This window comes from Cyprinodon tularosa, unplaced genomic scaffold (assembly GCF_016077235.1).
Source record: "Cyprinodon tularosa strain WSP-4 unplaced genomic scaffold, ASM1607723v1 ctg507, whole genome shotgun sequence".
Taxonomy (NCBI): Eukaryota; Metazoa; Chordata; class Actinopteri; order Cyprinodontiformes; family Cyprinodontidae; genus Cyprinodon; species Cyprinodon tularosa.
The window spans coordinates 350,238-376,333 of NW_024039238.1; the positions used below are offsets into that span (position 1 = coordinate 350,238).

At 42.1% G+C, this 26,096-nt stretch overlaps 1 protein-coding gene across 1 annotated transcript in view; it reads left to right on the forward strand.

Moving 5' to 3' along the window:
• The first annotated feature begins 19,828 nt into the window (after positions 1 to 19,828).
• The window catches only part of gal3st4 (galactose-3-O-sulfotransferase 4), a 45,956-nt gene continuing 39,688 nt past the window's right edge, over positions 19,829 to 26,096 (forward strand). The window contains exon 1 of the mRNA XM_038303170.1: positions 19,829 to 20,034. The gene's annotated coding sequence lies outside the window, so the exon portion shown is untranslated. The remainder of the gene's footprint in view (positions 20,035 to 26,096) is intronic.

Sequence of the window (26,096 nt, forward strand, 5' to 3'; positions counted from 1 at the left end):
CTTTACGATGTAGTTTAGTATTTTTTTATTATTTAAGGATATAAATAAAGTTTTTTCAGTACCGTAATTACATAATTTTTTGGCGACCCGGAAGTTATTCTGTACGCGCAGGCGCAAATGAGCTGATGGTACGGATCGTGCTACCGGTACGGATCGGGTAGCGACAGTCCAAACAGACAGCAGCAAACCATTTGAAAACAAACCATGCAAAGAGCAGTGTTGCCAACTTAGCGCTTTAGTCGCTATATTTAGCCACTTTTCAGACCCCTCTAGCACTTTGATTTCTAAAAAGCTCCTAGCGCCAAATCTAGAGACTTTTTTCTGCTACTGGAGACTTTGGAGACAACATCTAAAAGCAGCGAACTCTGCTCTCCAGAGCGAGTAGATTGGTAACCCCGCCTCCTGCTCTCCTCTATCTTGTCTGCTGTCATGATTCATGCAGCTATTATTTCATCCAAATGAAAAATGGAGAACTGTGGGAATTCTTTGGAATTCTTTGGAATTTTCCCACTTACTGTTTTTTCTCTTATTATTTTATGGGCTTAAACTAGTCCCGTAATTTTCAACCGATTTTAACAATTTTGATATTAAAACTCTCAGCTTCTTCTGAAGGGTTATGCTATAACTTTTGGTAAATATATTTTTTGTAGTTTTTGCAATATTCAGCGTTTTTTTTTTTTTTTTGTCCCATTGAAATGCATGTAGAATTCTAAGATTTCAGCAAAATTCAGCTAAAACTTCACCAACTCCACGAAACTTGAACTACTTCAGCGTAGTCTAAACTAGAAACACCGTTCAACTATTAAATCGTTCCTCAAAGTTTCAGCTATTCCGAGTTCACTCAGCGTTTTGATATCTTTTGTGGTTTTTATAAAATTGTGATTCAAACTTAACACAAATTTTTTTCAGGTTTTCAATTTTATAATGGAAGTCTATGGGCGGAATTCTTTAACTGTCAGAGTTGCATGCTCTAGCTTTTGAGCTCTTCCGGGTTTTTCCGAACAAATTCTTCTCACTCCCTCATGTTTCACTCAATTAATTTCACTCAAACGTAGGAATTTTTGTCAGGATTCAGGAAATGTCACCCTCATTGGTGTGGGGTCTACAGTATTCCTGCAGTTTGACCCAGACCCAAGGGCGTAGGTTTGATTTCAACTTTGGTAGAGACACCATTGGTCTGCAGTCATTGGTCCTTTGCTGAAATATGCACGCTAGTTTTTTATGCTTGACGTGAAAATCAGGGTGTATTTTGTCTAAAGAGAAAAGCAGCATTTCTTGCTTCATTTGTACAAATTTTATAAGCACTACACACTCTAGATGCTGTTTATCAATGTTTGAAGCATCATCGGCTCTGATGAATGACGAATTAGGACTTTTTTCACTTTGAAATGGTTTGCATTTGAAATTACTAAGACAGAAAGTAAATATGTGCCTATTTAACAAAATATAGTCTAAATATGGTTGTTATATGTGGATTTATCCTGTTTTTTCTTTTGAAGATATACAATTGTACAGATTTCTGAAATATTCTCTGTATCATGAAACAAAGCATAATAATAGATTCAAATAACACCAACTAAATTTATTGTATTTACATGAGCACTGAAACTGAGCATTTAAAATATTAATTTCACTCTACAAGTCATCTAGGCTGTAGTTACTCTATTTAACCCATATCATGTATTTTATCTGAAACAATTCATCGGAATAAATGATTACTGAAATAACGACAAATTTAGTAATCGATTAATCGTTAACTGGAGTAAAGAGACTCTAAAACATGTCGTTAGCTCGCACAGCGACCCAGTTAGAGAAGGAATTATACCAAAATTAAATAAAAGACATCTAAATAAAAATGTTTTTGTATGTCAATATTCTCCATCCCCTCTACTGCTGCAACAAAGCTGTATTGTAAATTATAAACGTTATTCACATCTAATTGTTGGTAGGGACAAGTAGGTCGGTCCAAAATTCTGGTAGGGACATGTCTGTTGGGATCCTGAGGCTTGCCCACCAGGGGGCGCTGAGGATCCCTTCCTGAGGGTTTGTGTTACTGTTGGGATCTGGGGTTCTGTCCACCTTTCTCCAACAGAGGGCGTTCTAGGTCTCCTGGGGCTGACTTCACACCAGCGGCTCGTTTGCTCATCAGGAGACCAGCATTTAAGGAGAGGCAGAGCAACACTCCGGTGCCAGAGTGTTAGTCAGTCACGGTACAGCAAACCCTGAGCCAACCTGTCTGTCTAGTCTCCTGACTACAAGACCTGAACCTGAACCTGATCCATTTGTCTTCTCTGCTCCCCAGGTTGAACCTGTCTGAAACCAGAAACTCCCTGAAGAGTTTCTCTGTTGGAAATCTGTCTGTCTGATCTCAGAAGAACCCTGGAGAACAAAACCTGTCAAAGATCTGCTAGCCTGCTCCCAGAAAAATCTGGAAGGGAAACTCAAACCTGTTGATCTACAAGCTCTACCAAGCTCAGCCTCCACCAAGCCCTCAGCCTGCCGACAACCTCTGCACCCCAAATCGTGTCGTTGCCACTTCTCAACCGTTTGATATACAAACATGAAACTTGGTATAGAACATCTCCAGACCCTTCTAGCTCTCACATTGAGGGAATTTTTCCTATACCATTTATGGTTTAGCTTATTAGCTGATCTGTTCAGGCATAAGAAAACGTTGATTTTGGGAAAAAGTCTCAGTCTGAAATCCCTCGTAACAAACCGCATATTTACATCATTGCTGTGGTCAAATAGTTTTTGGTAGAAATATGAAATTAGGCATTTTTGTTCATAAAATCCTGCTGATTCCTTTGGTCTAAACATTATTTCTGCATCGCTTATGGTTTATGATTTATTAGACATATTTCAACACAAACTTTTACACATTTTTCAAAAACATTTAGAAGAAAAACCGTCCCAAAGCTTATTCACCTATATTTAATGAATTAAACGGTGCAAAATTGACATCTGTACAACTTATTATACCAGAATTATAGGCATTTGTTCGCCACAACATCAACCAGTCGACTAAGGCCAGGATGGGAGACAGTGGCTGAACATCGCTGCCTCTTCCAAACATAAAACTTCACAGATCATCTTCACACGTCTCTCATGCTCAAAGTGAAGGAATGCTTTAGATATCATTTATAGTTTGGCCGTGCCGCTATATCTTTAAATTTTCAAAATCTTTCAAACTTCTCCTTTTTGCATCGTCAGCATGGCCACATCCTCTTTTGGTGCTGTTGTTCATCAACAACTGCTGTTTGTCGTGATCTAAAAATGTTTCTGTATCTTTCACAGTTGTTGATGTGTTAATCAAAGTTCATCACAGCGAACTAGATTTACTCTTTTTAAGAATATTTTCAGTTTAAGTTCTTCCAGGTAAACAGATGCTTTTGAATTTTTCTTCTGGTTCATCAAATTTCCCAAAATGTTCTGCTTTTAAGATGATTTTGTTTCTGCCATTATTCTGCCAAATGATTCTACCCCCAAAAAAATCTTCAGATGAATTAACTGTTATCTGCAGTTTGAAGTTTCTCACATTTTCATATATTCATCAGTTTTGTTTTCTTTTTTCCCCTTTATTCAGTTTCTTCTTCTAATTTTATTCAGCAGAAAAAAGCATCCCCACTTGCTGTTTCTTTGAAACAGCTTCTTCTATTTTATATTGGCCGGAATATTCTGTCGAGCTCAGTGTCATGACGGATCTAATAGATTTAACCCACATGCAGAACACCAAGGAGGCTGAGTAAAAGTTTCCACTGTTTATTGAAGCAAAAACACAATAAAGTTATTCAGGACTGATGCTGGAACGGGTCCGGGACTGGTATCACAGGGTTCTCTGCAGAGAGGGACAGTTTGGTTAGCCAGGAAGCTGGAGAGTCTTGTCAGAGCTTGGAACTGATCTGTACCTGATGGTAGTCAGACTGAACGGTGGAGGGAGGGAACCAGGTGGGTCCAGAGACAGAGGATTCAGCAGAGAGCTCTAGCAGCGGCAGGGCTTGGCTTCAGACTAGTGAGGTTCAGACCTTGAGTGGATCTCCAAGCTTTCTCCTAGAGAACTGGCAAGTAGATTCAGATGGTGGGTCTTCAGGTTTGGCTTCACAGAGCAGGCAGACAGGTTTCAGACAACGAGCTCCTCCAGAGCTCCAAGCTTCAATCAGGTCTTCCTAGGAAGCAGAGAGGACAAAGACTGGTTAGAATCAGGTTGATTCTTCAGAGCAGACTGAGATTCAGACTAGCAGGCTTGGCTCAGGCTTGCTAACCATAACTGGTCTAACACTCCGGCACTGAAGGGAAGTTCAGCCGCTGCTTATAAAGCTGGTCTCCTGATGAGATGATCAGCCGCAGGTGTGCTGGTGGCTTCAGCTCAGGAGACCCAAGGCGCCCTCTGCTGGAGAAAGGTGGCAGATCTCCAGATCCCAACACTCAGAACAATTGGACGATGCCAACACTGCTCAGAGAGTCCCAGAAACTGATGTACTGGTGGTCGGAGGACAGGCCGGAGATGGAAGCCAGGCAGACGAAGGCCGTCAGGATAATCCAAAGGACAAAGCCAAAGCCCAAGTCATGATGTGCTCAGTAGTCAAGAGCCAGGAGATCAGAGTTCCGAAGAAGTGCCGAGGGAGAATCCAGCACGGAGTCGGGTAACAGTTCCAGGTTCGGTACACAGACAGGCAGAGATCTGGCAGAAGTCTGAAGACAGGTCAGGCAAACAGATCAGAACGGGAACAGGCAGGCTCACAGGTCCAGAGACAGAATAGGTCAAGAGCAGGCAATCAGACACACTGGGGTATGCTAGAGAACTCTCACCACAGGCTTGAATAATCTGGCACTTATGACTGGTTTGAGGTATGGTTAAATACAGGGTGAAACAGGTGGATCAGACGAGTGATGATTGGTGGATGAAAGCAGGTGAGTGAAAAGAGTAAACAGACCAGACATCAATGCCAAGATCGTGACAAATTGGTCCTAGCACTGATCCCTGTGGTACTCCACCAGTAACCCTGGAGCATGAGGAAGATTTATCATTAGCGTGAACGATTTAAACCAGTCTAGAGCTGTTCCTTTAATTCCTGCAGAATATTCAAGTCTTTCTAAAAGAATATTCTGACCAACTGTATCAAATGCAGCACTGAGATCCAACAGGACGAGCACAGATACAAGTCCATTATCTGAGGCCATGAGAATATCATTAGTGACTTTCACCAGAGCTGTTTCAGTGCTATGATGAGCTCTAAAGCCAGACTGAAACTCTTCAAAAAGTTCAATATGGTGGAAGTGATCGCACACTGGTTTTTTCAACTGCTTTCTCAAGAATTTTAGATAAGATTCACTAAATAAATATTAAATGAATACAATTTTTCTGATGCACACAACATGTTCAGGCAACGTCTTAAGCAGCCAAACCGTACTTTATGCGCTAAAGGTGGATTAAAAGTCTGATCTAAGGGCTTGAGGTGAACGCTGGATGCAGAGGGAGGAATGCTGCGTGTGTTCAGGACGGTGGGGGTGGGGGTGGGGGGGGGGTGGGGGTGGGGGGGTGGGGGTGGGGGGGGTGGGGGTGGGGGGGTTGGGGGGGGGGGCGTGAGGCTTTTCCGTCGGTCCTGCTCCACTGGCAGCTTAGCTGGCCTGGCACTGAGGTCTCCATCTGCTCAGACGCTTTCCGCTGCTGGTCGACGGTGAGTCGCATCTAATTTCCTTTAGGTCATGTTGGAAAGAAGTGTTTTAGTTTGTTATTAATCCAAATGTGGAGGTGAAATTATAAAAAAAAAAAATTTGATATGAATAAAAAGTATGACTTCATGGTCAATGTAATGCATATTATAGAACAGAAAGGTGGATATTTTGATTATTTGATTAATTCATCAAAGTTTTGGTTTTATTATTATTTTTTATTTAATGTTGGTGTTGTGATTCTATATTCTTTTCTATTCTCCGCCCTCTCGGAATTTATGTTTCTGATACTTTAAGATGTTTATTGCCCTCCCCTGTAGGGGTGGTAAAATATCTTATTTAATCAGATATTATTTCAGCTTTTATAGACTGTTTATGACACACAGTCCTACTAACTATGTGTTGGAACAATAGATGAAAGAGTGATTCGAGCACTAATCATGGTCAAACAGTTATTTCTGCACATGGAATAAATTCACCACAACTTCTGTTTAAAATATAAGATTTTATTAACAAAAATCATTCAGCTACAAGTCAAACATATTTCAGTTTAACACTCTTAACTAAGACTAGTAAAACTCAACTAAACTAAACTAACTACTATGTACAAAGAGGAAGGGGAAAACGGTTGAAAAACATATTACAGTTTAAGATGGATTCTGTGTTTGAAACCAAAGTTTATCTGGAAGAATTTGGGATCTGATCAAATTAGCTTTTCACTAATTTAGAGAAATTTTAATGTTTTCAGACCAATTCACAATGCAAATCCATGAGGTGAATAAAACATTATTTGGCCAAATAATGTTTTATTGAATGATTTGCTTAATCAGGAACCAAAAAACCTTTAGTTAAATGATTCTTTACCCTCTTTGAAATAGCTAGCAGCGAATAAACATCAGGATTCCACTAAATGACTCTTGGTCAGACTTGGTAATGGAAATGTAACGAGCATCTGAGGAACACATGAACACTAATGTTATATCAGTGTTTAAATCCTTAGTAAATAAAGCTTGTCTTCACTGCAGAAGTCCCCCAGCTGTTATTCACCAAAGCTGCGTTTTCTTCTCTGGTCATCCTATCAGGATGAAATATGGACACTGGTTCCCACTGTCCAAAAAGTATGATCATGGCATATGGCACAAGATTGGTTTTATTTTCCATTTATTTCTGTTTTTTGTTGTTGTCACTTGAGGCCACTTAGGGGTGATGGGGTTAAATAATAATAACCTCATATTTTCCTAGAAATTAGACCAACACAAACACATCAAGTTACTTTTCTGCAGAAAAGGAGAGAAGACGGACGGAGAATTTACATAAAACTGAACAATCTCTCACTTCCATCTAAAAACACACATTTAAATCAAATATATACACTTACATTTACCCTTTACTCTTTAATGAACATTTCAGTTTTAAACTTAGACCTAAATTCCCAAAACTATGTGCATAAATCCCCCCATATTTTCCATGGTTTCTCCCAGAACCTATGAATGGTGTCTGGACCCCTGGGGAAGCATTTGTCCGAGCCGGAAGTCGCTTGTGGTGAAATGTCCTGGGTCGTGACTGAGGAGGAAACAGGAAGCAATTCTTATGGAATGGAAGAAGGAAATAGTGGAAACGAAGAAGAGTGAAACTCTGCTTTATTATCAGACTTCAAAGGAGTAACAGGAGGGGTCAGAGGTTAACACATGATAAAGCATGTCACTTCTTTGTGGAGTTTTATTGCAGGTGATGATCAATCAGCTCCAACCACACACACCTGGATAGAATTGAGGATTTTTAGCCACATTTGTTTTTACCTTACTAGTGATTTTTAACTGACGCTTGTTTAACGTCAATTGTTTATATGTTTGAATTGTGTAGATAAAGTGTTGTAAGTCATTTAGTGACCCTGTAGGAAGCTGCGCCTGTTGTCTGGTTGGTGATTATGTAGCGCACTGCATTCATAATCTCTGCTTCTAGTTTCAGATCATCATCAACTGCGTGTCTCAACGTCAGTACAGTCACAGACACCATGGTAGACGTCTTTCATCGTAGCGGGCGCGCTAGGCACCCTCCATCCATCGCAACAAGCACTTATGGCATTCCTTTCACATTGCTGCAGGTGTCATGCTGCCCTCTATCTGCAGCAAGCGTCTATGCTGCCCTTTTACCCTTGGATGCAGGTGTTCATGGTTTTCCTACCGCTGCAGGTGCGCAGGTGCCCTCCATCTAGAGGCGGGCGCCATGCTCGATTTTTTTTCATCACTGCACTTGCTCATGGTGCCCTCCATCCATCGCAGCGGGCACTTGCGGCGGCTTCACATCGCACATCGCTGCAGGTGCTATGGCACCCTTCATTCTTGCCCTGGTGCTCATGATGCCCCTCTTCCCATTGCACAGGCGCTCTTGGCACCATTTCTATCGCTGCAGGTGTTATGGCACTTTCATTGCATGCCGCCTCATAGCGCCTCCTTTTTCATCGCTACTAGCTTATGGCACCCCTTTTTCCTTTGCTAGGCGCTTGGCACCCTCCATTATTGCTACAAACGCTCTTGGCGCCCTCTATCCATCTCTGCAGGAGCATCATGGTGCGTTATATCTGTTGCGGTGAAAGTTTCTGGCAGCCTTTCTCAATCGCTGCAAGCTCTCATACGATCATGGCGCCTTTCATCTTCGCAGCAGGCGACTCATGGCGCCTATCATTGTCGGTGTTTATGGCGCAGCATTGAGGCGGGCATTTTATGCTGCTTTCTAGCATCGCGGCGGGCGCCTTATGACGCCTATCATTGCGGCCGTTTATGCCGGCAGCATTGCATCGAGCATTTTATGCCGCCTTCTAGCATCGGGAAGGGCGCTAATGGCGCCTATCATTGCGGGTGTTTATGTTGGCAGCATCGCGGCAGGCATTATATGCCGCCTTCTAGCATTGTGGCGGGTGGCATCCCACTTTTATCCAATACAGCAGCACGTCATGTCGCCCTTTTTCCATCACAGCCCCCAGCTCTTTGCCTCAGGCGCATCGTGCTTTTAACCATTGCTGCAGCGCTATGGCGCTCGCTTTGCATCGCAGCAGGTGCATTTCAGCCGCTCAGCTCATTGCTCCAGGCGCATCGCACCCAAACCCATCCATGCCTTCGCATCACAAGGTGCTTCACTTCGTACCCCTTAGCATCATGGAATACATATCTTACGTATTACAGCTTGCTTGTTTCGTCTTTGGTCATCACGGCTTGTGGGTTAGCTAGATCATTGCGTCCCCATCTCACTTTCTCATCTCATCGTGGCTCGCGTATCACGTCCCCAGCTTATTGCTGCATGGGCGTGTGTTCTCTGCTCGCACCCTTAGCTCATCGCTATGTAGAGCTCATCTGTGGTTGGTGGGCCAGAGCGTTCAGCCTCAGCCTATCATTGCTGTTATCACCACAGTCATTACAGCATTGTTATTTTCAAGCGTCATTGTCTCCTTGCTTGGTCAGCTATTTTGTTTTTGCGCATCATCCCCAGCGTCGCTATTGCATTTCCTTCTTGTCCAGGTTCACTGTTTGCCTTTTGCCTTTCTTTTCATCTATACTGCTTCTCGGTTGGATCTGAAAAATTTGTACTATCATCATTCTGTCTGCAGCCTTGCTTCAATTTTACTGATGATGCCCCATCCATAGGTTTTGGGGGGGGTCCTTTCAATAGTTGGTTTGCAGTTCATGGCTGCTGCCCTCATCATTTCTAATTCTCTGCTTAGTGAGGTTTACCCATTAGCTGTAGCTTGTGTCGTCAGGCCATTCATTCATGGAGGAGCCACAACAGTGATCCATGGTGTCTCCTTCAGTTTCTCAGCAACGGGGCTGATGGTCTTCCGGCTACAGTATGCCTCATATATCTGCCCTGAGTACGCATTGATCCTTGCGAACTGTTTAACATTCTTTCAGCCTTTAAGGGTAAGCTAACTCTAAATACTGGTGGTTGTTTCAAAACTCATTTATATCCTTCATCAGATCTGAATGTTTGATTATTTCAGTTGTGTTCATAACCCATCCATCACTCATCTCTCTTCTGTAATTCGTCATGCCAGATACCAGCCTCCCTTCTATCATTCATCTCATTGATCCCATCATTCATCCCCTCCTCCTTCCCATCACCATTCACCTCACTTCACCTCATATCACCCCACATCCCTTCACAAACTTTTGGTAGGCCTTTGCGGCAACCGGACCTCTTTTGGTAGGCCTTCGCAGCAACTGGCCTTCTTTTGGTAGGCCTTCGCAGCAACTGGCCTTCTTTAGGTAGGCCTTCGCAGCAACTGGCCTTCTTTTAGTAGGCCTTCGCAGCAACTGGCCTTCTTTTGGTAGGCCTTCGCAGCAACTGGCCTTCTTTTGGTAGGCCTTCGCAGCAACTGGCCTTCTTTTGGTAGGCCTTCGCAGCAACTGGCCTTCTTTTGGTAGGCCTTTGCGGCAACAGGACCTCTTTTGGTAGGCCTTCGCAGCAACTGGCCTTCTTTTGGTAGGCCTTCGCAGCAACTGGCCCTGGCCTTCTTTTGGTAGGCCTTCGCAGCAACTGGCCCTGGCCTTCTTTTGGTAGGCCTTCGTAGCAACTGGCCCTGGCCTTCTTTTGGTAGGCCTTCGCAGCAACTGGCCTTCTTTTGGTAGGCCTTCGCAGCAACTAGCCCTGGCCTTTTTTTGGTAGGCCTTCGCAGCAACTGGCCTTCTTTTGGTAGGCCTTCGCAGCAACTGGCCTTCTTTTGGTAGGCCTTCGCAGCAACTAGCCCTGGCCTTCTTTTGGTAGGCCTTCGCAGCAACTGGCCTTCTTTTGGTAGGCCTTCGCAGCAACTGGCCTTCTTTTGGTAGGCCTTCGCAGTAACTGGCCCTCTTTTGGTAGGCCTTCGCAGCAACTGGCCCTGGCCTTCTTTTGGTAGGCCTTCGCAGCAACTGGCCTTCTTTTGGTAGGCCTTCTCAGCAACTGGCCTTCTTTTGGTAGGCCTTCGCAGCAACTGGCCTTCTTTTGGTAGGCCTTCGCAGCAACTGGCCTTCTTTTGGTAGGCCTTCGCAGCAACTGGCCTTCTTTTAGTAGGCCTTCACAGCAACTGGCCTTCTTTTGGTAGGCCTTCGCAGCAACTGGCCTTCTTTTGGTAGGCCTTCTCAGCAACTGGCCTTTCTTTTGGTAGGTCTTCGCAGCAACTGGCCTTCTTTTGGTAGGTCTTCGCAGCAACTGGCCTTCTTTTAGTAGGCCTTTGCAGCAACTGGCCTTCTTTTGGTAGGCCTTCGCAGTAACTGGCCCTCTTTTGGTAGGCCTTCGCAGCAACTGGCCCTGGCCTTCTTTTGGTAGGCCTTCGCAGCAACTGGCCTTCTTTTGGTAGGCCTTCGCAGCAACTGGCCTTCTTTTGGTAGGCCTTCGCAGCAACTGGCCTTCTTTTGGTAGGCCTTCGCAGCAACTGGCCTTCTTTTAGTAGGCCTTTGCAGCAACTGGCCCTGGTCTTTCTTTTGGTAGGCCTTCGCAGCAACTGGCCCTGGCCTTCTTTTGGTAGGCCTTCTCAGCAACTGGCCTTTCTTTTGGTAGGCCTTCGCAGCAACTGGCCTTCTTTTGGTAGGCCTTCGCAGTAACTGGCCCTCTTTTGGTAGGCCTTCGCAGCAACTGGCCCTGGCCTTCTTTTGGTAGGCCTTCGCAGCAACTGGCCCTGGCCTTCTTTTGGTAGGCCTTCGCAGCAACTGGCCTTCTTTTGGTAGGCCTTCGCAGCAACTGGCCTTCTTTTGGTAGGCCTTCGCAGCAACTGGCCTTCTTTTGGTAGGCCTTCGCTGCAACTGGCCTTTTGGTAGGCCTTCGCAGCAACTGGCCTTCTTTTGGTAGGCCTTCGCAGCAACTGGCCCTGGCCTTCTTTTGGTAGGCCTTCGCAGCAACTGGCCCTGGCCTTCTTTTGGTAGGCCTTCGCAGCAACTGGCCCTGGCCTTCTTTTGGTAGGCCTTCGCAGCAACTGGCCCTGGCCTTCTTTTGGTAGGCCTTCGCAGCAACTGGCCCTGGCCTTTCTTTTGGTAGGCCTTCGCAGCAACTGGCCCTGGCCTTCTTTTGGTAGGCCTTCGCAGCAACTGGCCTTCTTTAGGTAGGCCTTCGCAGCAACTGACCTTCTTTTAGTAGGCCTTCGCAGCAACTGGCCTTCATTTGGTAGGCCTTCGCAGCAACTGGCCTTCTTTTGGTAGGCCTTCGCAGCAACTGGCCTTCTTTTGGTAGACCTTTGCGGCAACCGGACCTCTTTTGGTAGGCCTTCGCAGCAACTGGCCTTTCTTTTGGTAGTTCTTCACAGCAACTGGCCCTGGCCTTCTTTTGGTAGGCCTTCGCAGCAACTGGCCTTCTTTAGGTAGGCCTTCGCAGCAACTGACCTTCTTTTAGTAGGCCTTCGCAGCAACTGGCCTTTCTTTTGGTAGGCCTTCGCAGCAACTGGCCTTCTTTTGGTAGGCCTTCGCAGCAACTGGCCCTCTTTTGGTAGGCCTTCGCAGCAACTGGCCCTGGCCTTCTTTTGGTAGGCCTTCACAGCAACTGGCCTTCTTTTGGTAGGCCTTCGCAGTAACTGGCCCTCTTTTGGTAGGCCTTCGCAGCAACTGGCCCTGGCCTTCTTTTGGTAGGCCTTCGCAGCAACTGGCCCTGGCCTTCTTTTGGTAGGCCTTCGCAGCAACTGGCCTTCTTTTGGTAGGCCTTCGCAGCAACTGGCCTTCTTTTGGTAGGCCTTCGCAGTAACTGGCCCTCTTTTGGTAGGCCTTCGCAGCAACTGGCCCTGGCCTTTCTTTTGGTAGGCCTTCGCAGCAACTGGCCCTGGCCTTCTTTTGGTAGGCCTTCTCAGCAACTGGCCTTTCTTTTGGTAGGCCTTCGCAGCAACTGGCCTTCTTTTGGTAGGCCTTCGCAGTAACTGGCCCTCTTTTGGTAGGCCTTCGCAGCAACTGGCCCTGGCCTTCTTTTGGTAGGCCTTCGCAGCAACTGGCCCTGGCCTTCTTTTGGTAGGCCTTCGCAGCAACTGGCCTTCTTTTGGTAGGCCTTCGCAGCAACTGGCCTTCTTTTGGTAGGCCTTCGCAGTAACTGGCCCTCTTTTGGTAGGCCTTCGCAGCAACTGGCCCTGGCCTTTCTTTTGGTAGGCCTTCGCAGCAACTGGCCCTGGCCTTCTTTTGGTAGGCCTTCTCAGCAACTGGCCTTTCTTTTGGTAAGCCTTCGCAGTAACTGGCCCTCTTTTGGTAGGCCTTCGCAGCAACTGGCCCTGGCCTTCTTTTGGTAGGCCTTCGCAGCAACTGGCCTTCTTTTGGTAGGCCTTCGCAGCAACTGGCCTTCTTTTGGTAGGCCTTCGCAGTAACTGGCCCTCTTTTGGTAGGCCTTCGCAGCAACTGGCCCTGGCCTTCTTTTGGTAGGCCTTCGCAGCAACTGGCCCTGGCCTTCTTTTGGTAGGCCTTCGCAGCAACTGGCCCTGGCCTTTCTTTTGGTAGGCCTTCGCAGCAACTGGCCCTGGCCTTTCTTTTGGTAGGCCTTCGCAGCAACTGGCCCTGGCCTTCTTTTGGTAGGCCTTCTCAGCAACTGGCCTTTCTTTTGGTAGGCCTTCGCAGCAACTGGCCTTCTTTTGGTAGGCCTTCGCAGTAACTGGCCCTCTTTTGGTAGGCCTTCGCAGCAACTGGCCCTGGCCTTCTTTTGGTAGGCCTTCGCAGCAACTGGCCCTGGCCTTCTTTTGGTAGGCCTTCGCAGCAACTGGCCCTGGCCTTCTTTTGGTAAGCCTTAGCGGCTCATCTGTTACTGTTACTACTCTGCTGCTCTGCTTTTCTTAGCTTTGATTTCATTCACTGCCTTCTGAGCATGCTGTCGTATCGGTCTTTTCTCTTTGTGTTTTCCAGAGGACTTCATCATTGAAATTCACCAGAGCTATAGTTAAACTGTGTTGTCAGAAAATTTGGATTTATGTTATTTCATATATTAATTAATGCTATTTACTCATATACTCATATAAAACTTTTCACTCAGTCTGTTTCACCTTGAAGGCCACACCATTCTCTGCAGGATGGTGTTTGTAGACCAGACAGAGCTTCTTCTAATAACAAACCAGATTCTTTCTCAGGTTTATTCATAACATGTTATTGTTCAACCAAAGTGTCTCTAATTTGTTTTGACTCTGACTGCTTTCCATTGTTGTCAGTAACGGACACAAACTCATGTCTAGTCAGAACAGGGCAGAATGTTGTGCCATAAGGGAAACATTAGTGCTAAATTGTAATGAGAACAGGGATAATTCAAGGACAAGGCCTGAAACTGGTGGTGGAGTGAAGTTGGTTCAGTCCATTGACTGCTGGTTGGCTTGAACATAGATGTCCATCTTGGATAAACACAGATTTAAATGAACCTGTCAATGATGAGCAAGCATGAAGAGAAACTGAAGAGGAAAAAGAATGTTTTCAAGATGACTTGGATAATAGCGCGTTGTGACAAACACCAGATACAGCACTGGGACTTGATCAACAGCCGATACCGCACCGTGACGTCACTAACCAGTAGGTGGCAGTAGTGTTCTTTGACAAACATGGATGCCTCCAGTAAAGCACATTCACATGAAAATTACTCTGAATTAAAAACACTGATCATTTATTGAACATGATCAGATTTAAAGATTTAAAGAACTTTCAGACGTTTGAATTCTGAATATGAGCGACTTTTCCTTTAAATGCATCGCAAATTGTAGTATAGTATAATTAAAAACATTTAAAGTGATTAAATAATTCAATGTCACTTACACACAAATATATAAAAATATGACATCACTTCATCTGTACAGATATCGAGTGAAATATTTACATGTATTGTTATTTTTGGGGGTCGGAGGTTAAACTTTGGGAGCTGCAGCCCTACCCTCAGGAAATGAGGGGGAAGTGGACAAATCAGTAAAAACTCACTGATTTAATGATGTTAATTTGAACCTTATGTTGGATGTTTTCCTCATGTGTTGATTGTATTTGGTTTGATGATGGAGATGATGGAGCAAAAAGACAACGTTGACTGTTAGATGATTTTTAATGTCTGCTGTTGAAACTGGACCAAATGGTTCACATTTCCCATCAGGTTCTGGTTTAGCCATAAGGGTGAATGTGTGTTTGTAAAGCAGCTGGTGGTTTGCTTCTTAACCTCTTTAGTGAAGTGATTACAGGCTTTACTTCTAAATCTGGAGGCCTGTCCGAGCTCAGGAGGCGATTTTCATGATCAGTGTCCACCTTAAACCAGCATAATTATTTCACTTCCTGCTATTGTACTTCCCTTCCTTAAAGGAAAAGTTCAGTCATATTTCTGAAAGTTCTTTAAATCTGAAATGATTCCATCCCTTTCAATAAATGATCAGTGTTTTTAATTCAGAGTCATTTTCATGTGAATGTGCTTTACTGGAGGCATCCATGTTTGTCAAAGAACACTACTGCCACCTACTGGTTAGTGACGTCACGGTGCGGTATCGGCTGTTGATCAAGTCCCAGTGCTGTATCTGGTGTTTGTCACAACGCGCTATTATCCAAGTCATCTTGAAAACATTCTTCTTCCAAATGTTGGCTACATATTACGGGTTTTTTCTCTGGCCAGAAGTTCGATGGCAAATCCTCCCTCTTCAAGTTGGCGATCCAACGACCAACCCGTCCGTGGAGGATCAGGAATCAGAAAGGTGGAATAACTCTTTTCACTTTTACCCGATGTATTCCAGCATCCAGCTGCCATGCACGTGGGCATTGTCAGTTTCACTATAGCTCTGGTGAATTTCAATGGTGAAGTCCTCTGGAAATCTTCAATAATTGTTGTTGATTGCAGATGTGTCTAGTAGTTCCCATTGATTTAGCTTGTAAAGCGGGGAGAATGGCGCTAGGCTAACCGCACCGTGACGTCACTGCTGGGAGATGGCAGGAGGGAGGGGCTACTATATTTGGGCAAAGATTGCCGCTCCCAGACTCATTGATCGCGACGAAAATTGTTTTTATTTTTTAACTGATTATTGATTATTCCTTGCTGACCAAACTTTTCCTTTAATTGAGTCATAACCTGTTTTTATTGTATTTTTAGCCCTGAAATTGTCTTGAAGTTCATGTTTAATCAATTTTAGGAAAAAACGTTGAATTACAGCTCATTATCACGACGGTACTTACGAGAATTTGATCCGTATGGTAATTGACCGCTAATGTTAGTTTGGTGATAGGAAGGCAGGCTAATGCTAGCATCCTGCAATGAATAATTCTTGATTTGTTTAGAGTGTGTTCATATTCCGAAATCTGCGTAAGGTTTCAGCTTATGTCTAACGCTAACACAAAGCGGGCATACAATGTGCGATTTTTTAAAATCATTTTATGCAGCAACAGCTCACACTGTACGATGAAACCATCGAGATAACGAGATAATTATCTCAACAATGAATTGTTTGACCACGATAACGACAAAGATACGTCATTATCTCGAGAAGGTAGAGAAAAAAAAAACACTCTAGGTTTTCGGAAATGGTAGCCATTAGCTTTCGCATTAGCGAACCTGGCATCCAGCTTACAAACAGTACAGAAGAAGTTGAAGCGAGCGAGTGTGCCACCTACTGGCTGGGAGCAGTTAAGCTTATCGCTGTCTTCTTCTTCTTTTATGAATCTTAATGTGGGTTGGCAAACAAACTAAAGCGCATTACCGCCACCTACTGGTATGGATTATGGAACAAAATGACATTATACTAACAAATAAATGTATGTACTTTACTTCATATCCATAATATAATAACCCAATATCCTATATGTTTATCTAATATAATTACTATTTATTAACAATATCTTTAACTTTTATGCTCCAGATGCTCCACTTCTTCCCACCAGCTAACTTCTAAGTCCCATAAAATTTTCAGCTCCTCTCAATCATCCTGATTTTCTCTGTCTTATTCTTGGCTTGGTCTGTGCAGTCTATTACATACGCTATGAATAAAATGAGTTTCTCTACCGTCTGAATGAAATTATCTTCTCTTTCTACTATTATTTTGCTTTTGTACCTTATTTTTGTACCCTGAATTTTAACCACTGATTTTTTTTACACATTGAATTATTTACACTCAATTTTTATCCGGTGAAAATTCAGAAACAAAAAATTCCCTTGCAAAAAATTCAGAAACAAAAAATTCCCTTGCAAAAAATTCAGAAACAAAAAATTCCCGTGCAAAAAATTCAGAAACAAAAAATTCCCCTGCATAAAATTCATATGCAAAAAAATCAGGTGCAAAAAATTCAGATGCAAAACATTCACCTGAAAAAACTTCACCTGCAAAAAATGTTGATGAAAAAAATTCATCTGCAAAAAATTCACCTGCGAAAAATTCAGATGCAAAAAAGTCAGATGCAAACAATTTGCCTGCAATAAATTCGCCATGCAAACATGTCGACCTCTTGGTGAACTCAAGCCAAAGCAATCTACACTCGATGCAGTCAAGCAGATTCTAGCCAATGAAATGAGCTCATTTGGTCAGAAAAAAAAAAATGTTTGCTGCCGGCCGCTTCTTCCGGATCAAACTAAGAGCCTTGGCAGACGGGGGTGCCGTACTAGCTGTGATCAGCTCAGTTATTACACCCAGACCCATTAGATGAAAAACTCTTATGGCTGTCTATTACTAATCTACGGAAGAGGATTAGGGCCACTGAAAAAAAAAAAAAAAAAGTAAACTGATTTTTAAATTTTATTTCAGTTTAACATGGGAAAAAAAATCAGAATTCTGACTTTAATCTTAGAATTCTGACCGAATTCTGACAATAAAAAAGTCAGAATTCTGACTTTTTTCCCATGTTAAACTGAAATAAAATTTAAAAATCAGTTTACTTTTTTTTTTCCAGTGGCCCTAATCCTCTTCCGTATAATCACCTGATGTTTTGTAATCATATCTATTTAACAAGAAGAACTCCTCATTCAGCCGAAACACAAAGCTAAGTCCCACCGTTGTGTCACGTGACCAAATCAGCTCATTTCATTGGCTAGAAGCTGCTCGACTGCATTGAGCTTAGATTGCTTTGGCCTGAGCTCACCAAAAGTTCAACATATTTGCAGGGAAATTTTTGCACAATTTACCAGATACAAATTCAGAGTAAGGAATTCAAAGTGTAAAATAAATTAATGTTTTAAAAAAAATGGTGCTAATAAATTCAGTGCTTAGAATTTTGTGTTAGAAAAGGCAGATTCCAATGAAACAGTTTTTCTTCCATACATTCTTACTGCTTCCTCTCTCTCCTCCCATCCTCCATAGTTAGCTCTTTGCTGGCCTCCATAGTTGCAGCACCTTTCTTCACTTTCTTTCCTGCACTCCTCCATTCTGTGATCGTCTCCCCATTTTGACCAGCTTTGCTTTCCCCTCTAAACTGCTGCCACCTGTCCGCAGCGCTGACACCTGTAGCACCTGAGTAGACGTGGAATAAATGAGTTCAGTTTATATATATGGAGCGAAAATACATTCTGTCATCTCAAGGCATTTTACAGAGACAGTTCAACCAGATCATCCAGTCAGGTCGGTTCAGTTTTCTCTCTAAACTCAAGCAATCGTTAAAAAAAATCTTTTAAAAAAAGATTTTTTTAAGGAATCTGTTGAAAAATTACCCAAAATGTTTGAATCAAGACAAAAGAAGTTTAAAAAAATTACTTCATGGAAAGTTTATTTTTTGTTTAGTAGTTGGTGAAATATTCCTTTGTTTCAGTTTATATAGTTTATACATATGCTCTGTTTAAAATAAATCTTTTATTATGATCTACATCCAAAACCTGAACAAAGAAATGTTTCTTAATGTATTATATCCATTTATATAAAGTTATAAATGTGTATCAGTAGGGGGCGACATTTACCAAGAGCCAGAGGCTTCAAATTAAAGCTCCTATGAGCTAAAGCTACTTGGTAGAAAATGATCTGCAGCTTAAATAATGAGCTTGAATCATTTCTTGTCTTTTGCTTCTTCCCAGTTGTTTGTTATATTCATTATTGTCTTGCCATATCCTGTTATTATTGCCATAGTTACTGTTTTTGTGGCTGTTTCTCTATCACTGCTGAAGTTTTGTCAGTTTTTGTTCTGTTTTCTCTGGTGTAATCACGCTTTGGAGATACATTTGGGCCAAATACATTGTAAAAAAAAATAAAAAATCAAACAATAATAGATTAAAGCTGAAAGTAAAACATTTTAAACTGAAAAGTATTATTGATTTAACCAATGTCCCGACTCCCCCCCCCCCCCCACCCCGTCCCCAAAGAGTAGGGATTCATATCACATTAGTAAATATCGGTTATTGGTCATAACAACGACAAAAATATTGGATATTGATATCGGCCCAGATTTTCATATCAGTGCATCACTAAGAAAATATATATAAATATATGAAAAGAAATTTAAAGCACAGAAAGACTGAAAAGAAGATTATTTAAAACTGAAAAGTTTTTTTTTAATTGAAAAGCAAAATATTTTTGAAATATTAAAAGAAAGTTAAAGTAGAGATAAACTAAATAAACTGTCATGGTCTTGTTTCTATTGTGCTTTACTTTGCACCTTGTTTTCTAGTTTTATTGGTTTATTTGCAGTTTTGTTGTAATTTCTAGATTTATGTTAGTTCTCATGTTTTTCTGTTGCCCTCTTGTGTGTGTTCCTTTCCCCTTGGCTCCCTCGTTGTCTCCTCTCACATCTGCTCCTTATCAGCTCGTTAGCCCTCCCTTTGTCTCAGTCAGCTGCATATATTCTCCCTCTGCTCTCACTCTTTGTTGGTTCCTTGTCTTTGCTGTCCTCTCATGCTGTTGTCCTCCTACCTCGTCTCTCCCTGGCTCCTCGTGTTTGGTTTCCCCAGATGTCTCCTCAGTTCTGGTTTGCTTTTCATTATTAGTTGAATTTTTGGATTCCTGCCTTTGTTTACAGTTTTTGTCCCATTAAATCTCCTCAGCCTCTCTGCCTCTGCATCTGGGTCCTCCAAACCAAACCCAACCTTGACAGAAACATTAAAAGTTATTTTAAAAGAAGAAAAACATTAGAAAAGAAATATAAACTAGAGATAACTTATAAAAAAAGTGTTTAAGTTAAAAAGAAAAATGATTTGATTGATTGAGAAGCAGTTTAAACTTTATTATCAAGCTAATTGCTGCTGGTTCATCCATCCTCCCTCCTGTGAACATATTTTTTCTTTTTTCCTCCTCCCTGTGAGGCAGAGCTTCAGCAAGCCTGCCCTCCATCGTCTCTCCTCCATCCCAGCCAAGCTGCCGCCTGATCCTGACTACATCCTTTCACCTCCTGGACCCTGTTAGCTCAGACTGGTTAACTCCGACTCCTCCACCATGGCTGCTTGGGACCTTTTCACCAAATGCTGAAAAGCATCAAGCCTGAAACAGAGGCGAGAAAGCGATGAACATCCTGCGTCCAGGTAAGCCTGACATTAACCAGATCCTGTTTGAAGCTGTTTGCTTTAGTTCACTAACAGGTGCCGTCGTGTAAATATGTGACTTCAAATTGTTCTGCAAACACAGAATTGAGACAGACACAAAGCTCTTTATTCAGAAGCAGCGAACGATGTGGGGCCCCTAAGCAAAGGCAGGCAGGGGGCCCCTGAATTTAGAAGACATGCATTAAACTTTTCTGGTCCAGTTAAAACAAGTTTTATTTTCCAGGTATTTGTTCAGTCAATAAAATAAGATTAAAACATTGAAGGTGTATTATCTTATAACAGTTAGAAAGGATCATTTTAGGCTTTTTTGAAGATCAGTGATCGGCCAGAAATCGGTGCACCGCTTCATAAAAACGTTCCTGGTGCCTGAAGGTTCATCTTCTGCCACAAATTCAGAGAAATGCTTAAAACTATCAGGATTTGTTATTATATCTGTATTAAATTAATGAAATTATGAAGCGGCACTGTGGATAAAAAAACTGCCTCCTCTTTCCAGGAGCAGCGTTTGGGTCCAGACTGACCGATTTATGGAGCTGCTCATGATGCTTTATTAGAAAAACAAACAGCAAAAACAAATCTGCAGAAAGCTGTGCATCAGAGATCATCAGGAGAGTCAATATGTAGTGTATAGGGTGTGTGTGTATATATATATATATATATATATATATACATATATATATATATATATATATATATATATGTATATGTGTTTTACTCAGATTTACGATCCTGATCCATAGTTATGTATGGGGTAAAATGAATGTCAGTAAACATGCTTGGGTGTCTAAATTTGTAAATGTCAGCCAATAAACAAATAAATGTAAGGTTTGCATTTTTCTTGCTGTCAACATGTCATGGAAATGTTTGAGAAATTCAGGTTAAAAAGGTTCAACGACACAGAATCAGAAATGTTTAAGTATGAATTTAAAACCGTAGAAGTAAATTTGGGATTTTTTTTGTAGAAATCACCAGTTAATTTGTGAAAATATTTTTACGAATCACTACTTCATGTTAGGGATGGGAATCGAAAACCGGTTCCTGTTCAGAACCGGTTCCGTATTTTCCGATTCCATGGCATCGTTTGGCAGCTCGCTGAATGATTCTTTTTTCGATTCCCGCAGCACCAGAGCCGAGAGCGCCGGCTCTGGGGAGCACGACTTACGTCACGTTTTTTACGTAAGTTACGCAACTTACGCAAGTTACGCAAGTTACGCAATTTGGAAGAACTATTCGAGGAGGAAGACAACGTGCTGCGGTCACTTTGTGAATCAAAGCCCCGTCTTTCCTTAGCCCAGAGGGTAGATCAGGAAATCCAGCTCTATAAAAGCTTGCCCTCCATCCCCTGCAGGGATAGCGCCACACTGTGGTGGTGGAACAAGCAAGATACGCTGCCCTTGCTATCTGACTGGCTGAAAACTACCTCTGTGCAGGCTTCCTCCACCCCATCTGAGAGGGTGTTCTCCACGGCTGGAGACACCTTAAGCGCTGAAAGATCCCGTATCCTTCCAGAAAAAGCAGATATGCTCATCTTTCTGCAAAAGAACTGTTAATTTTCCCTACTACTGTTTTATAATTAGTATTTTTTGTTATTTAAAATAGGTTATTATCCCATCATTTGTTATTAGACATTGTTGGTTATTAAGTTTGTTCTTGTATTCATTTTTCATTTAAACACAGATGTTACTCCAGTTTCACATTTCCTGTGGACATCTTGATCTTTTTGAGTTTGTAAGATTGTGCAATAGTTAAGTAAACAAAGTTGATTCTGATAATCAAACTGTTTGTTCTCCTTTTTCCCCCAAATTGGAATCGATTAAGAATCGAATCGTTTCATAGAATCGAAAAGGGAATCGGAATCGTGAAAATCTTTTCAATTCCCAACCCTACTTCATGTAGATGTTAAAGGAAAATTCCGGTTTTTAACACTTTTAGCCCATTTTCTGTAGTGTCCAGGATGAAATCGAATGATCGACACCAAAATTTTGACGATTGGTCCTGTCTCTGCTATTTGGCTCATGCAGAATCCCCCCCTGGCTGCTTCAGAATGGCTTCCATAGTGCATGTCAGATAATGTCCTTAAAACAACCTTAAACGTTCTTTTTTTAAAATATGCTACTCACCGGGTCGTCAGCGCTGTTCAATGACGTTCCAAAAAAAGTTTCGTGAAGAAAAACCGTTCCTGTCTTGTTTTATTTAGCATTTTGTAAATCCCAGAACTATTTTTTCCGATACATCACAACCGCTTATAAACTTCCGCTTCCCGTTGGAATCTGAAGCGTTGCACACTCCAGACCACTAGTTGGCGACAATGTCTCTATACTTTGGGAATGTATATGAATATGTCCTCCTCAAGAATCCACCTTTCGTATTCCATTTTCAGAGTTTTTTAAAGTGTTTAACAGAGACGTTAGCACCTCGACGTCGGAGTACACAGAGTGAAGCAGAAACACTTGGGCCTTGCGAAAAGACTACAACTGCGTAAACAGGCCCCGTTTCCGGTTCCGGTGGCGGAGGGATATTGACTATTCCAACAGAACTCAATGGGATTTACAAAATGCTAAATAAAACAAGACAGGAACGTTTTTTCTTTACAAAACTTTTTTTGGAACGTCATTGAACAGCGCTGACGACCCGGTGAGTAGCATATTTTAAAAAAAGAACGTTTAAGGTTGTTTTAAGGACATTATCGGACATGCACAATGGAAGCCATTCTGAAGCAGCCAGGGGGGGATTCTGCATGAGCCAAATAGCAGAGACAGGACCAATTGTCAAAATTTTGGTGTCGATCATTCGATTTCATCCTGGACACTACAGAAAATGGGCTAAAAGTGTTAAAAACCGGAATTTTCCTTTAAGGAATAAAACATTTTATTTCACATGTAAGTTTCAGCTCAGAACACGGGACAGATGCAAATCTTAAATAGTTTATTAACTGTCATGATGTTTGTAAGAAATCTGACCCACATGCAGGAAACTCAGAGAACCAGAGTAAAAGTTTAACAGGTTTATTGAAATAATCAAAATGGTTGATCCAGGGAAACTCAGAGAGCTGGTGAACCGGAACTGGAAGTGAGAAGGGAAGTTCAGAGGTTAGTTCAGGGTCAGTAGGAACTTTGAACAGCGTCTTGCCAAAAATTAGAGATGAACGGGACTCACGTTAGCAGAAAAAGGTCCTCTTCCCAGAATCCAGTCGGTGTGGGTTTATCAAGGGATCGGGGGGCTCGTTGGAGGGCGGGCAGGTTTTTAGTTTGGTCGGTTCCTTGAGGAGCAATGGAGCGGACTGCCACTTAGATTTCCAGGAGAACTTGAACGGGTCGTGTGGAGATTAATCCCCTGCTCAGTGTGAAGCTCTAAACAATCCTTCCAGGGGGAGAAGGCCAAAAATCCAGTTTACAGGATGACTTTCTGCCAAAAAGGCAAAGACAAAAACCAGGTTAGAACTCAGAGAGACAAAGACTCAGTTTGACTAAACTAAACTCAGCTTGGATAGAGAACCTAAAACTGGGAAACACTCTGGCGACGAGGTAGTGGCAGTCCACCGCGTAAGAGTCCTCCGTAATGAGCACAACCGGCCAAACACAGCCCACACACACTGGATTCCTAACATTAACCGACAGTTACAAATTCAGACACTTATTTTTGGCACATATCTTACCCCATACATACGGAATAAAATGCATTTTGTCTTTTCAGCTCTTTATCATCAGCTTTTTTATAATAAAGGTAATTTCTTCATGCATATCATCCGATGGGAGAGTCACCTGCATTACATGCTTATATCCAATTCTATTCAGTGTATTTCTATAGCTCCGTGTCATCTCAGGTCACTTTCCAGTTCACCAGATCATCCAGTCAGATTGGTTCAAAGTTTTCTATCTAAGGAAAACCAGCTGATTGCATCGACTCATTGACTCTTCAGCAATCCCTCATATATGATGGAAACCTCTCAGCCTTCCTGTTTACTGTAACAGCAGCCTTGTTATTTTTTAGCTCCACGCCGACTATCTGAGCTACAGACCTGATTTAAGCAGGAGGGCTAAGCTTGGTTAAGCCCAGATTAACTCCTTTAAGGAGCAGAAGCAACGTGTCTGGATCAGACAGAAGGACAGACAGACTCCACTCAGTCGTATTGTCATGACTGCAGGTAGAGACGCGCCAGCTTGCAGAGCGGAGCTAAATGGGGGGCTGGAGGAGGCCATGGCCACCCCTATCATTTTGTTGCCCTCTAATACAGATAGCAGCAGTAATACTCTGAATGGAATGTTCAAACTTATTAAACATTTACATTTTTCATATATTATAAAATGACTTGACACCTAAAACCCTGTGGTTAATTATGCAGATCAAAATACAAACATTAAAGATGATATTTACAGAATTTCTGCTCTTTTCACAACTGAATTTTGTGTTATATGGGGTACAGAGAAAATTATGTTTCTCTGCATGTCATCTTGGTACGACGGAAGATTAGGGCCGGTCTAGAGATTTTATTATTTTATTTGGAGAATAAAGTTGTAAAATTACGAGAATAAAGTCATAATAACTGAATAAAGTTGAAAACTAGCGAGAACAACCCGTTTCAGAAAGAAAGCTTGGAGCTCCACCCATCAGATGACGGTCGACCAGATCCACCAATCAGCAACCAGAGTCCACTTTGACATCCTGCCCAGTTTGATGCTGCTGCTAAAAGATTTCCTGTTTTATCAAACTGATGCTAAAGTAGAACTTCACACGATGCTCCACATTCCTCATTTTAGGAAAGAAAGGGATTCTAGGAAGAGTTGTCAGAAAATACAACTTTGTAACATTATCTCTTTAGTCATGGACAAAAAAACTATTTAATTACTTACCTTTTGAAGCGATCTTGGCGATCTGACCTTAAATTGCTTTTTTGGTAGATCATTAAAGGGACACACACCCGTTTAGGTGATTAAAGTGGATTTTTCGTATAAAACTAAAGGGATAAATGCAGATCAGACGTCTTGTGAATGCGTGTTGACTATGTGTATGCTGGTCTGACAGAACACCGGGTCACATCTTTTCCCATCATATGAAAAATCCCAGCGCTTCCTTAGAGACACGCACCTCTCTACTTCTTTTTTTTACTTAAATTTAAAGAATGTTTTAATTCTGAGATGGTTTTAACAGATCTAAAGCATCAGACTGCCCTCCTTTCAGTCCAGCCTCTTCAGTTTCTGATTAGTGTTTTATTTTCTGTGTTACCGCAGTGGCAGCTGCTACTGACGTTAGTTTGACCCACTTTTCTGTGGCTTTGTGGGCCGAGTTTCCCTTTGTTGTTTAACAAGCCGGTTGGCTTCACTTTAGGATGTTTATTCCTACTTCTGTTAAACACAGATTTTTATTTTAACTTTGCTGTGGACCCAAGTTCTTGGTTTTTGTTTGAATAATCCAACTTTGTTAACCTCCTACTTTATCTTTACATTAAAGGTCACTGCTACAGTTTTTCATTAAAACTGTTTTTCAAAAAGAAACAGAAATGCTATATAATATTTTAATTTGGAATTCTGATGGGTCAAATAATATGTATAAATATTTACTATGTTGACAGTGAAGGATTCTGCACCAACAGGAATAGATAAAGTCACATAACATGTTTTTCCAACGTAGCAAATTATATAAACATATTTTTACTCCGGCAGTTTTTTTTTTTTTTTTGTTTCAAAATGACAAATATTGCAACTTCTATCTTTATTGTTTGAAACATGAAATCTTTATTCAGTCTGAGTTTCCGTCTTCAGCGAGCAGCAAGTGCTGCCGTAAGCCCCTCCCTCCTGCAAAGCGAAGATCGTCTCCCATTGGTTAGCCCGTTAAAATGAATCACTGGACGCAAAGCTTCCGCTGATCCCCTAAAACAGGATGTAAATATGATGAAAACAGAAAAAAATAAATAAACTTATTTAAAAGTGTTGCTCTAAATGAGATCCCGTCCTGATTTCATTCATGAACAGCCTCATCCACTGATTGTATGGGGTGCCATTCTAGTCAAATATTCACAGAAATGTTTTATGGGCATTCAGCCT